Source organism: Lepisma saccharinum, chromosome 14, assembly GCF_977018435.1.
Source record: "Lepisma saccharinum chromosome 14, izLepSacc3.1, whole genome shotgun sequence".
NCBI classification, from domain to species: Eukaryota; Metazoa; Arthropoda; class Insecta; order Zygentoma; family Lepismatidae; genus Lepisma; species Lepisma saccharinum.
This window is the reverse complement of record NC_139242.1, coordinates 74,458,810-74,471,791: the sequence shown is the minus strand read 5'-3', so window position 1 is coordinate 74,471,791 and position 12,982 is coordinate 74,458,810. Positions and strand designations below refer to the sequence as shown.

Sequence of the window (12,982 nt, the reverse complement as noted above, 5' to 3'; positions counted from 1 at the left end):
CTATGTTTCCAGAAATTGAAACGTTTGAAAAATCATAGCTTTGCGTTCCGTAATCCCAAATGAGAAAAAGAAAAACCTGAAATTTGCACCACAATAAGATCTCTCGACCCTCAATGTAATATAATTTGGTGAAGGTGCTTTTTGAGTAAGAAAAATATTTGAGATCAAATTTAGCCGAAATTTGACCCTTTACAATACTGTGATGCAGAAAACAGATGGAGAAAAATCAATTTCAGATACCACTCTCCATGAAACACTTGCAAATATATTAAGAGCTATAGTCGCTATTGAATAATGGTGCTCATGATATGTCACCTCAAGTTCGGTATCCAGACGAAAATGTTGCATATTTTGAAAACAAACATGATACATATCCTCCTTGGCATGCAACGGCCAGCTTATTCACCAGACCTTAACTACATAGTCCCAACACACCTTAGACCTTCCAACAGCACACCGAGGTCGCCATATATGAATGGGAGCGTATTCTTCAGGATACACTGGACAACCTGCTGTGATGAATACCACGTCGTGTAAGGAGGTGCGTACGTGCTCAGGGAGGGCGGATTGGCTCCTGAAGAGCAGGAACAACCGCACTAGAAGTGGCAGTTGGGATTGCTGACACTTATTATGCACGTAGGTTGTTTTGGTTCGTTTTCTAACAGCGATCCTGCATACTTTTCCTCTGGTTTAGTTAAAACACTTCGCTTGTGCATTAAAGTAAAGGTTTTTGCTTCATATCTTGGCATATCCCATTTCCTTCAAGAGCTAGATTCTGTTTATATCAAATTATGCAACATTTTTTGAGCACTGTATTATACAACATCAACGTGTTCATTCCATTCCGGTAGCCCTTATATCACATGGCTTACAATATATTAACGCACTATGACTGCAATTAAATATTCTGTAGAATTATAGCTTGGGCTGAGGCGATACCACCTTGAACCGATACCGATACCCACAGATACAGATACTTGAAAATTGCAATAATAAAAATTTGTTCAAAATATTTATAAATATTGGTGTGTAAATAATTTAGGGCTAGGATATTCATGACAGCATATTTTGTTTGGTAAGAGTGATATGTTCCCTAAATATATAGATATTCAAATTGTGAAGAAACTAATTGAATTAAGTTGCTTTTTAAGGGAATATTTTGGCATATTTGGCCATTTCTACGTGATAGAGCATATTTTGATGGATTTTCGGTCATATTCAGCATATTTTTGCTTTTTCAAGAAATATACAGTCATTTTCGAAGTGGGTGAGCCGGACCCTGTTGCCGAGTAGTGTCGACCTCCGTGGCGGAGTGGTTAGCAGAGCGCGCTACAACGCCAGAGGTTCCGGGTTCGAGTTCCGGATAAGGCATGGATATTTGTGTTTGTCTAGATAATAAGAAACTGAGAAACTGTAAGAATTGAAAAGTGTAAAAGTGAGAAAAAGTGTTAATGGTGGGGGATACCTCCGTGTAGGGGGGTATTTCCTTAAAAAATAAAGTGGTTAGCACATCGCGCTGCGACGCCAAGGGTTCCGGTTTCGAATCCCGCTCGGGCTTGGTTGTTTGTGAATGTCCATTCATCAATTTCATCACACATCCCCATCTTCGCAAATTAGCCAAGAGGCACAAAACGCGAAGTAAAATAAACTAAATCAATCAATCAATCAATCGAAGTGGATGTGTTCTTACTCCAATGTTGACTAGAGGATTTTTCTTTGGACTTCAGCAAAATCCTTTTAATTTTTATTTGAAAATTTACAGAAAGTATTCATTGTGTATTGCAACTCAGGGCCCATAAAGTGAATTAAAAATAGTACGTAGGGCTATATAAAATATTTATGCATGTGTTACATATTGATGTTTGAAACAGTCCAGTTATAAGGGCATATTTTGTAAAATTATTGGTCATATGCCGCGGTGGCTCAGTCGGTAACGCGTCTGACTACCATGCTAAAGGTCCCGGGTTCGATCCCCGGCCGGTTCAAATCCGGGAACTTTTCTAACGGTAGAAGCGGCCCCGGCGCCCACCCAGCGTCGAATAACATGGGTACCTGGGGGAAACCCTGGGGGGTAAAGGCGGTCAGGGGCGTGATGCTGATCACATCACCCCCACTCACGACCGGATCAAGAAAGTGTGGGGCGTTACCCCCACACCCCCTATACGCCTTCATGGCGTGGTGCTATGCACAGGGGAGCACTTTACCTTTTTTTTTACCTTTTATGAGCATATTTTATTTTGCATATTTTGGTGATTTTTTGGTCATAAAAATCCTATCCCTAGTAAATATTCTTGTTCAATTATGTGCATCAATTTACTAATAAATTTGCTTTAGAATATTCAAGAATAACATCAGAATATTAAAACAGATGTTATGTAATCACAAAATACAGTTTCTTGTGTTAAATTGGTACAAAGTAAAAATAAAGTTTCCGGTACCTATAGATCGGCATCAGTATAGGCTCAACCGTAATTATAACATCAAGCATGTTTAATTAATTACGATTCCAAAGAGCGTACCATAAGACCAAGTAACTTTTTTTCTCTACTTCCTCGCCAAGAGTCCAACAATGGAGAGTAATCCTACAGTCAGCTCTGCTTATTACATTGGCCAGAGTATATCAATCGACAGCTTACGTAGCATGCTACCCACGCCATCCCTGAATAAAAAATCTCATTAGTCCTGCACGTGAAATCCGATGGATTTCGAAGCCTTACGCGTGCATAATTGACTACCTGCTAATGCCGGTAATTCAACGTTGATGAACAGAAGTATACTGCATCCTAGTCTTGTCACATGATCTCCTTTATGTTGCTTGATTAATTCATGCTGCAAAGTAACTACGGGTAAAGAATTGGTAGACGCATGATAGAACATGGCTAAAGTAACTAGAGGAGGCGAATTTAGGATATTATTTCTGGAGGTAGCTAAGCAGTATTTATTTTAAGACTCCTAGTTGGAATGGACGACCAAAAAACATCGAGAGAGGAAGACGGTAGAAGCATGTGCGAAACTACACCATGCGTTTCTGATCAGTATTTCGTTTGTATGCGTTCGGTTCTTTATTGTCGCTTGTCTTTGTTGCGTTTCTGATTGGCTGTTACGACTCGTAATAAACCGTCCCGGAGTGGAACAAAGACAACTTTCACATCGGTCACCCCTATTTTGCCACTGGACTCGTCCATTTAGCGCATGCGCACTTTCTTCGATGGTCGCGACTGACGCAGAACCTGCTTCCCCGTTCGCGTTCCACTTGCAGTCGTCGTAAACCCTATTTTGGCAGTGGCAAGCCTGAGTTTTTTCGGTTTTCTAAAATATCAGTATTTAGTTATATCCACAGTAGCATTGATATCTAGGATTCCATGCTCGTAGCGAACACGTGCTCTTAGCGAACACCGGAAGGAAAGGATTTGCAGGTGCGTGCTGTTAGCGAACACACAAACTTGCCCTGTCTTGTTTGTCCTTGAAAGTGGTCAACATGCAAGTGTTGCCAATGATACCTTATAATCATTTTAGTTTGAAATTAGCTAAGTGAAGGGTCCTCAACAATTTAGGTTAACTACATGAAAGTTTTTGTTAAAATATTGATATATTTCATCTTCTTTGAAATCAAATTTTACATAGGAAATGCAAATGTTAATCAACCTATATTCCTTTTCCGGAATGTCTGGAGTAGCGACGCGCAGAGGCGAAAGCTTGTGGGCGGGGCCAGACTAGGTGGAGAAGGGTGCAAAATGCAGAATTCCCCTAGTAGGCTTGCGAGCTGTCATGTTTACTACAGAACTACTGGACCAGTTGAGTCGCCCAATCTCGCGGGACCCCTCCCCTCCGCGCGTTCATTGGACGAGGCGCACACCCGCAACGTGCGCCCAGAACGCGTTCGCGTTCTCTTACTCCAGACATTCCGGAAAAGGAATATAGGTTACTTTTTGCACAAAGGACAACTTCCTAAGACATTAGTAAATGTTATTATCAATTTTCAGTTGCTCCAAAGCTGTTTTCAAATAGGGTGTCGATGTTCATGTAAGTCTTCTTCCTTTTACCGCTAGAGACTCAAGTTCTCCCTGCCTAATTTGGAACAAGGCTAAATGCCTAAGTTGTTAGATTAGGCTAGCTATGTTTAGTTCTCTTAGCCTAAATAATAATTTTTCATTGTATTTATGTTAATGGAACCTAACCTAACAGGCCTAACCTCACCTCGTAGGCATTCCTCGTCTGACGTCAGAACACAATGTAGCAAAACTGTTGTGCGACAAGGAAGACCGGATTGAAGAATGATCAGGGATGAGTCAGGCCAGGTCAAGAGGCACCAGCCACTGATGTGTTTCTCCACGCAAGTTGGCTTATCACTGGCAACACTTGCATGCTGACCAGATTCAAGGACAAATAAGACAGGACAAGTGTTACTGTGTTCGCTAACAGCATGCTCCTGCAAATCCTTCCGTAACTGTGTTCGCTAAGAGCACGTCTTCGATAAGAGCACGTTCGCTAACAGAACGGCACCATATCTAGCATACCTAATTTCAACTTTCTATTTTCAAGAATGAAAAAATTAGCTATGACAATCCTCCATTTACAATTATTGAAACCTTTTCTATTTTGTTGTATTCACGGTAGCATAAATAACAAGCATATAAATTTTCAAAGTTTTATCTAAAAAAAAAAGTAGAAAAGAGATATGGCAACCATGGCACCAGCGAGTGTTTTGCACTGAATGTCTTCGTCTTTTGTCCACGTTGCTTCGGTTTTACTCTCCGCGCAGCACAGCGCGTCTTTCAAGCTTTTCGCAAGTCGAACTTATTCTCTGCAGTAATTTAGTCAATTTCAGTTCTCAGTAAAGGGGTCCCGGGTTCGATTCCCGGTGGAGGTACATAGTGATTGGGATCCCACTTTAAACTTTACGTCCAGTCCCGATTAGCCTTATTGTGCATAAAGTGGACTTAAAACACCAAATCAATCAATTAATCAGTTCTCAGTATTAGAACTTAATGTTAATGTGGACAACTGATAATTATACGACTCAAATATTTCATATTTGTGAAAAGGATACAAATCCCGGGATTGTAATACATATTTACATAAAATTAAAAAAAATAAAAGTGGTCTACGAACTGAAATAAATGTACTTGGAAAGTGTAGTTCTTTTTAACACTCGTATTAATGGCACAATTTGAGTTTTACGCACATTTAACACGACTTTCAATTCGAACACACAAAATCTGTTTTCTGCCAGATGGTCCCAAGGTGCAGATGCCTCCCAGAGACCAGTGCGCGACACTTAACGCCTACAAAGAAGAAAAAGTAAGTAAATATACGGGCTTGTAGATCAAATATGCTTTTGTGTGGTATTGCGGTGTATACTGATTGTGACTGTCCCCCAGAGAAGATCCCCTCTGCCTCCACACTGTTTTTTAAAATATTCTGGCGCTATCATAATTTCATACTGAGAAAGTGCTGGCTTGTAATTCTTATTCTGCGCAAAGTGGCTCTTTGTTCTGAAGATGCAATACTGAATTTGTTATGGCTACATAAAGAAGCACCTTAATCCATTCAAGGTGCAACTCTTATGTACTTAAGCATATAAACTAAACACATTAAAGTTGCACCAGTCTCCAATAAGAAAGTATAGATAATCTTCCAAATAGGATATCTGAATTTGCTTGCAACAGTGGCGGCGATTTGGGGGGGCGAGGGGCGCAGTTGCCCCCCACTTTTCGCCACTTTTGTCCCGGCACTATGCTAAACCTTATCTACAAAGGGAAATACGTGTATACTGTCTTTGCCCCTCCCAGTTTTGGCATCTTGCCCCCCTGGTTTTGGAACCCAATCGCCGCCACTGGCTTGCAAACTAAGTGACCGAATACACTTACCTAGATGGTTAGGAAGGTGATAATTTGCTTCTCTTGGCCCTTAGGGCTGATTTAGTGGGCTATGAAAGGCGAAGGCCTTTATCCTGTTCCTTGAAGATATCCCGCAATGGTTTATCTGAAAGAGAAAGAGAACAGTATTTTTAGGAACAATGTTTTTGAGAATTCCGAAGATGAAAAGAACACAAATCAATTATTATACGTGCTTAATTGTTAGGTCTTTCAGCACAAGAAATGTGACGTATGAGGTCGTCAAATACATCTACTAGCACCTCTTCTCACGTTTTGAGGTGAAGGAATTTCTTGCCGGTGGTAGGGATTGAACCTACGACGAACGTGTGATTCGTGCGTCGGATTTTCTTTAGTAAAATAGCAGACTTGTCATAGGTTTGATCCTCACCATCCGGAATGAAGAAATTAGCTCACCTGAAGACGAGAGAAGGGGTACTCTCTCGAAACGTCATGTTAGTAGAAGTGCTATACAATATAATGGCCATTGCATGCTAGTTCAATGAATGATATTTGCTATCTCACGCCGAAAGTCGCTTAAATTGATATTTCGGCCTCTGGCATTGATAATGGATAAGCGCAATGTGTAAGAAAGTCGAACTTAAACAGAGTAGAGTTCCCTTTTATGGTTGACAATTCAGTAATGCTATTACGATCCTAGTATCGAACAATATATACAGTTGGAATGAATGAACCTTCACATTTGCAATTTCGCATTTTTTACGTGCGCCAGATCACACGTGTAATAAATTTTCATGTGATTAATAATAAACTATTCCAACAAAAACAATACAACATGTGATACAAAATGGTTATATAAGCGGAAAGGACAAACTGACAAATAGAGATAATCTATGTTTAAATAAATGAGAGAAATTATCAGAGAAAAATGCCCTGCCATCTGGTGGGAGACAATGGAGGTCGTGTTTTACTCCAGGCTGTGTGGTCAATATGCAATTTACGATTGCTCACGCCCATAGAGTCATTCAGCCTTGTAACGATCGAGACTTATCGAGATGAGACCAAGAACGTAGCACATCTGTAAATTCGAGATGAGACATGAGACTACAATTCCCACAAACAATCACGACCAGATGTGGATTACAATAACGCCATAATGAGAAGTTTACATTATAGTTTAAATTATCAACTAATCCATTTATAGTAACCGAACATACATCACACATTAGACTCGTGCGTTGCATACTTCGAAGGATATTCGTTGAGATGAAAAAGAAGTTTGGGACAAAATACAATAACTAATTATAAAATACAAAAACATTAATGAGGAAAGTAGTGTTATTTGACCTATTATAAACTCGAGAAATGATGAGCCCCTCTCAGGCAGATTTGCCTACACTTAAAACTTGCTCAACATGCCCATATGAGCTTTTTGCTCAAGTGTGGTACTCCGTCTAATCCAAGATTTTTGTAAAAATGCCCTCAGGAATTTCCTGTGAAATGATGAGCCCCCTGAGATCGATTTGTTCACACTTACAAAAGGCACTTCTGTCAGATTGTTGTCCATAAATTTGTTAAAAATATGCCCCTCTTGATATTTTTTTTGCCCACGCCTAAAACTAAGCCAAGATACACACACACACACACACACACACACACACACCTACACACCCACCCACCCACACACACACACACACACACACACACACACACACACACACAAAGCACATTGTTGAACCCAACTGATATTTTTTATTAAGTATAGAGTTTTGATTTGAACCCCAAGAAATTTTATATAAATACCAAAGCCAAAAATATTCACACACATACACACACACACACACACACTAAATATACAAAACACACTGCTGAACCCAACTGATATTTTTTTATTAAGCATAGAATTTTGAATTGAAGCCCAGGAAATTTTATATAATAAACAACAACAAAAATGCCGAATCAAAAATATTGTAATCAATGCAAAGAGAATATATCCAGCCCCAATTGGGTTAAGCACCAAAATAATTGTAATCCAGATAAAAGCAGAAATCTCACAAAAATATGCCCTAAATGCCATAGAAAATATAACATGAAATATTTCTCTTATACTTGTTCTGCACAGTCATCAACATTTCCAAACAAAATTGATTGGAAATATTTGTGTGATTGCTCTCTATAATTTAGATTGCAAGGCCATATTTTGTAATTTTCTAGACCAGGAGCTAGACCCTCTGCACCAGAAACAGGCCATAAAATGCCTCTCCACAAATTATGTGAGCATCATGGAGCACACAATACACTTTACAATTTTGAGAATCTCAATTTAAATTCAGGAACAAGAGATTTGGATTTGATGTATCTGGAAATATCCCTTTTTTTCTAAAAAAATGTTTGCATCTTGAATCAACCTGCAAACAATATTACATGTTAGGCTGGGCTATCTCAACAGCAGAGGCATGCACCTTAGTGGTTTCCCGCACTCACACTCTGTAAATATATTCCATGATTTTATTATTCTATTAAAGCACCTAATGCTGCAATTTTTAAATTTTTGCTGAAGAAGATACAAGATATCTCAGTCATGTTCAACATCTGAGAATTGTATGCATCAAAATATTGCAGGTGATGATTAAAATCTGCACCACTATACAACATTCCAATGTCTGTTGTGACAAATTCTGCCTTTTGGAACCTATCCAGATGCATCATCAAAAATCTAAAATGTTTCCAGTTTGAGCTCTGATTGGGAAGAATCTCAAAATCATAGAATATCCCCACACTTGCATGATTTGAAAACCATCCTCCATAATAGGAAAAATCAATATAATAATAAAAAAACAACAAACTGCCCCACAATTCTCCTTCAAGAATTATACTTGTGGCACTCAAAATCAGTGATGTATTTCAAGTTTAGATAATTGAATTTTTGTGTGCTGTTCAGGGCCCAGCGGAACTCTGTTTCATTATTGATTGAAAATAAATCATACTCTGAGAGTGTTGAGAATCTAATTTTGAAATCAGGAAGAAGAGATTCAGATGTAATATATTTTGCAACATCTCTTCTGTCAAAAAATGACATGAGCATTGATCCTATTGTGCACCTACACAATTGTGGAGAGCAATCATGTAGATATAAACAGAAATTGTACATGGCTCTGTGTACCTCCCGATCAGAATTTGAGGTTGAGATTTGAAGATTGCAAAAAATTGCAGTTTAAAGGTTCAAAATATCTCAAATCATGAAATTTTATCTTCAAACTCAGCAAATATAGAATAATCTCATTTGCATTTATGACTTCTGAGTTATATTTTTCTCTTCTAACAAAATCCGCACCAGAAAACACCAAGCCTGTATCTGTGGTTACAAGTTCAAAATCATCATAGTATTTCAAATAAGTATCATAATTTAAATGTTTCCAGTTCTCAGATATGTCAAATGGGATATGAAAACAATACATTGATTCAAAATATTTTGTTGTGAACCAATAATTTTTTCTGTAACAATCATAAAAACCTACAAACAGCCCAACAATTCTCCTGTGCAACAGATATATGTATTTTTCCTTCTTGCCTAACAATCCCAGATGTATGCATCCAAATTCATGGTCACTGTCAAGCACCCACCTAAATTCTGTCTCATTTCTAACTGCAAACACATCATATTCACATAAATCGGAAAATGCAAGCTTGAATTTTTCCAACAGTGATTCCGATTGTATATATTGTGACAAATTCCTTCTCTCAAAAAATATTGCAACAAGTGCTGTGTGTTATCCTTCTAAAACAATGACACATTCAAAAATGCAATGCTGTAATTTTTTAAGAGCATGCTCAACACTATGCTTAATAATATTGTTCCTTTGTTGCTGATAATCCCGTTTTATTTCCAAATCACACTGCCCGGGATACATGTTTGCTGAACAATATTGCAAAATTGGAACTGTAGCAACTATGTATGTATTATTGGGAGCTTAGATAATTGTTCTCCACACCTGCATGTTTCATTCCAAGAGGTTTTGTCTAGGCACAGTGCAAGGCACTTACTGCTGCAATTTCTGAATTTTTGCCTCAGAAAATACAGAACAAGCTTATTTAGGCATTTGTGCTTTATATACCCAACAAGATTTGGGTGGAAATCATCTGCACTGAACAAGTGCCCATCATCTGTGGTCACAAATTCAATATTCCTATTAAACAGATTGGGATTGGAAATTATTCTATTCAAAAATTTAAAATGCACCCAATTTAAGCTCTGATCAGCCATGAGCTCTAAATCATAATCTTCATACCCATTACAACAATTGCTGTACCAACATTCATCAAACAATTTCAACCTGCAGAAATAATAATAGCTCCCAGTGTGGTGATGCACAAACAATCCACAAATTTTCTTAAACTTGTTGTACATAAATTTTTCAAACTTGCTTACATCCTTCAGTGACAAGTATTGAAAATTCTTGTCACTGTTAAGAACCCAGTGCATTTCAGTCTTATTCTGAACTGCTAACAAATTATACTCGGACAGGTTCAGGAACCTAAGCCTAAAATCTTGAACAAGTGATTCGGATTTTATGTATTTTGAAATTCCTCTTCTGTCAAAAAATTCTGCATTATGACAAGCTTAGTGGCAATGTGAACAATTCTCTGTCACATTGGCATGTATTTTGTATGTTGTGCGCTTCAAGTGACAGGCATATGCATTTATGTTCACAATTTTTAAATTTTTGCCTAAACATATACATTAGAATCTCACTGAAATTTGTATATTTTGAAAATTTGTTCATGCCTGGCTTAAAATCTTCAAGTCGATACAAATTGCCCTCATCTGTGGTGACATATTCAATATGATTCAGGGGTAGAGGTACAGAAATTCTGTTGGTGATATTATAGTGGATCCAGTTTAGACTCTGTGGCATAATTATGTCCATTCTGTACACAAAACAATTCTCATTGCAATTGTTGTACCAGTAATCATCATACATTGCAAATCCACAATGCCAATAATAATACTCTACAGAATAATGCACAAAAAATCCAACAATTCTTTTGCATGTATTGAACATGGATATTTCAAATCTTATTAGGGATTTCAGGGACAGGTAGTGAAAGGCAAAATCACTTGAAAGCACCTATTGCATTTCAGTTTCATTCCCCAACAGAGAACAGGTCATGCTCGGACAGATTCAAGAACCTAAGCCTGAAATCCCCAATAAGTGATTATGATTTTATGTATTTTGAAATTGCTCTTCTGTCAAAAAAAATTCTGCATATTTAATAATTACACACTGGCATGAATATGCAAGGAACAGAATCATGAAAACCCATTACTCAATGCATTCCGATACAGCCTCATTGTTTATGATTGTTGCAAATTTTGAGATGAAACTGTTTTTATGTGATTCAAGGCCCATCAAAGATATTACACAGTGAACAATTACAGTGTCATTTGTTTCATCCAAAACAATATTGTATATGATATGGGGTAATTTTTTCAATTTAATATATTCCAATCTGTCAAGTTGCATGAAACACTCAACTGCAAGAACCCTCTCGGTGTTATTTTTTGCTGTTCTGAAAAGGAGGTAGCATGAAACAATGGCATTCACAGATTCTGAATTGTATATAATTTTTGTAGAGAAACAATCAACATAGTTGATAGAGCTCATATAATTAGATTTTTCTGCTGAGGTCTTGGAATTTTTGATGAATGCATATCCTATATTCTCTATGTATTCATATGTGATGATATTATCAGGTGCTTTGTCCTGAAATTCTACAAAATATATTTTTGTTGTTCCTACAAGGGTCATAACATAAAAATCATCATAGTACCCAACCTCAGAGTATACATACCTGAGCAACTGATTGTATTTGTGGGTATTGAGCTTGAACAGATTGATCTTATTTTCAGGGGGGCTCACAATGTTGTCACAGAACCTGAGGATCCCATCACTGCTCAGGGATGTGCTTAGCTCAGGTCTGAAAATCTTGTTGACATAACATTTTGTGCTTTTATTTGAAATTTTAACAACAATTTTGAAATCTACAAGGCTTATCTCTGTGACATAATTCCCCAGGATGCTGACAAGTTGTTGATTTGTATTCAATGCATCTATGATGCTCACTTGCATAATTTGTGTGGGGACATATGGGTTCTCTTCAAAACAAACAGTTCTGTGATTAAAATTATCTGAAAAATCTCTTGCATTTGTTTCATATATACTGTAGACAAGATACTGATTGTTTATATATTTTACAATATAATCTTCAGACATCTTGCAAGTGGGGGCAACAGAATATCTATGGGTTATATTTATATCTAGGCTTTCACTATTCTATACAGTCAATATGTTGGGAACAAAAAATTCATTCTATACCTTCAATCCTGTTTCTGCTCTATTTCTGCACTCCCTGCTGTCCCTGCTGTGTCTGTTGTTTCTGCTGTGTCTGAAAATATTTTTAATTTAAATAATTGTTTCCCACAATTGTTTCCCACAATTGCATCTTCTGCTAAGATTATTCCCACCTAGAATTTTTGCAATACAATCAGAATCACAATCTTTGAATTTTTTGTCTTATAAAATACATTATAATCTCATTCAGGTATATATGTTTAGAGTACCACACACAATCAGGATCAAAATCATCCCCACTATACAAATGGCCAGCATCTGTTGTGACAAATTCAATATCATTATAAATTGTAGATATTCTAAATTTGTAATGCATCCAATTCAAGCTTGGATATGAATCAATCCTCATCCTATGCTCTGAAAACAAATTGTAGCAATTTCCCCACCAGTGATTCCTAAACACTTTGAGCATGAAATAATACCCGTAATCATCTGTGTAAAAATTCACAAAATATCCAGCAATTCTGCCATAATTATTGTACACAATTTTTTCAAACTTGCTTATATATTTAAGGCATAGGTAGTGAAAAGGCAATTCACTGTTAAGCACCCACTGCATCTCTGTTTTCATTGCAAACTGCAAACAGGTCATACTCAGAGAATCCAGACAATCTGATTCTGATATTTTCCACCATTGTTCCTATATAAACGTTTCAACGTATGTTCAACATGTTGTGTACAATAATTATGGCAAAATTGCTGGATATTTTGTGAATTTTTACACAGATGATT

The 12,982-nt window shown here is 37.3% G+C and overlaps 1 protein-coding gene across 1 annotated transcript in view; it reads right to left on the bottom strand.

Annotated features, from left to right (window-relative positions):
• The window catches only part of LOC145998410 (uncharacterized), a 458,011-nt gene that overhangs the window by 78,374 nt on the left and 366,655 nt on the right, over positions 1 to 12,982 (bottom strand). Inside the window, exon 3 of the mRNA XM_083134817.1 lies at positions 5,871 to 5,985. The gene's annotated coding sequence lies outside the window, so the exon portion shown is untranslated. The remainder of the gene's footprint in view (positions 1 to 5,870; positions 5,986 to 12,982) is intronic.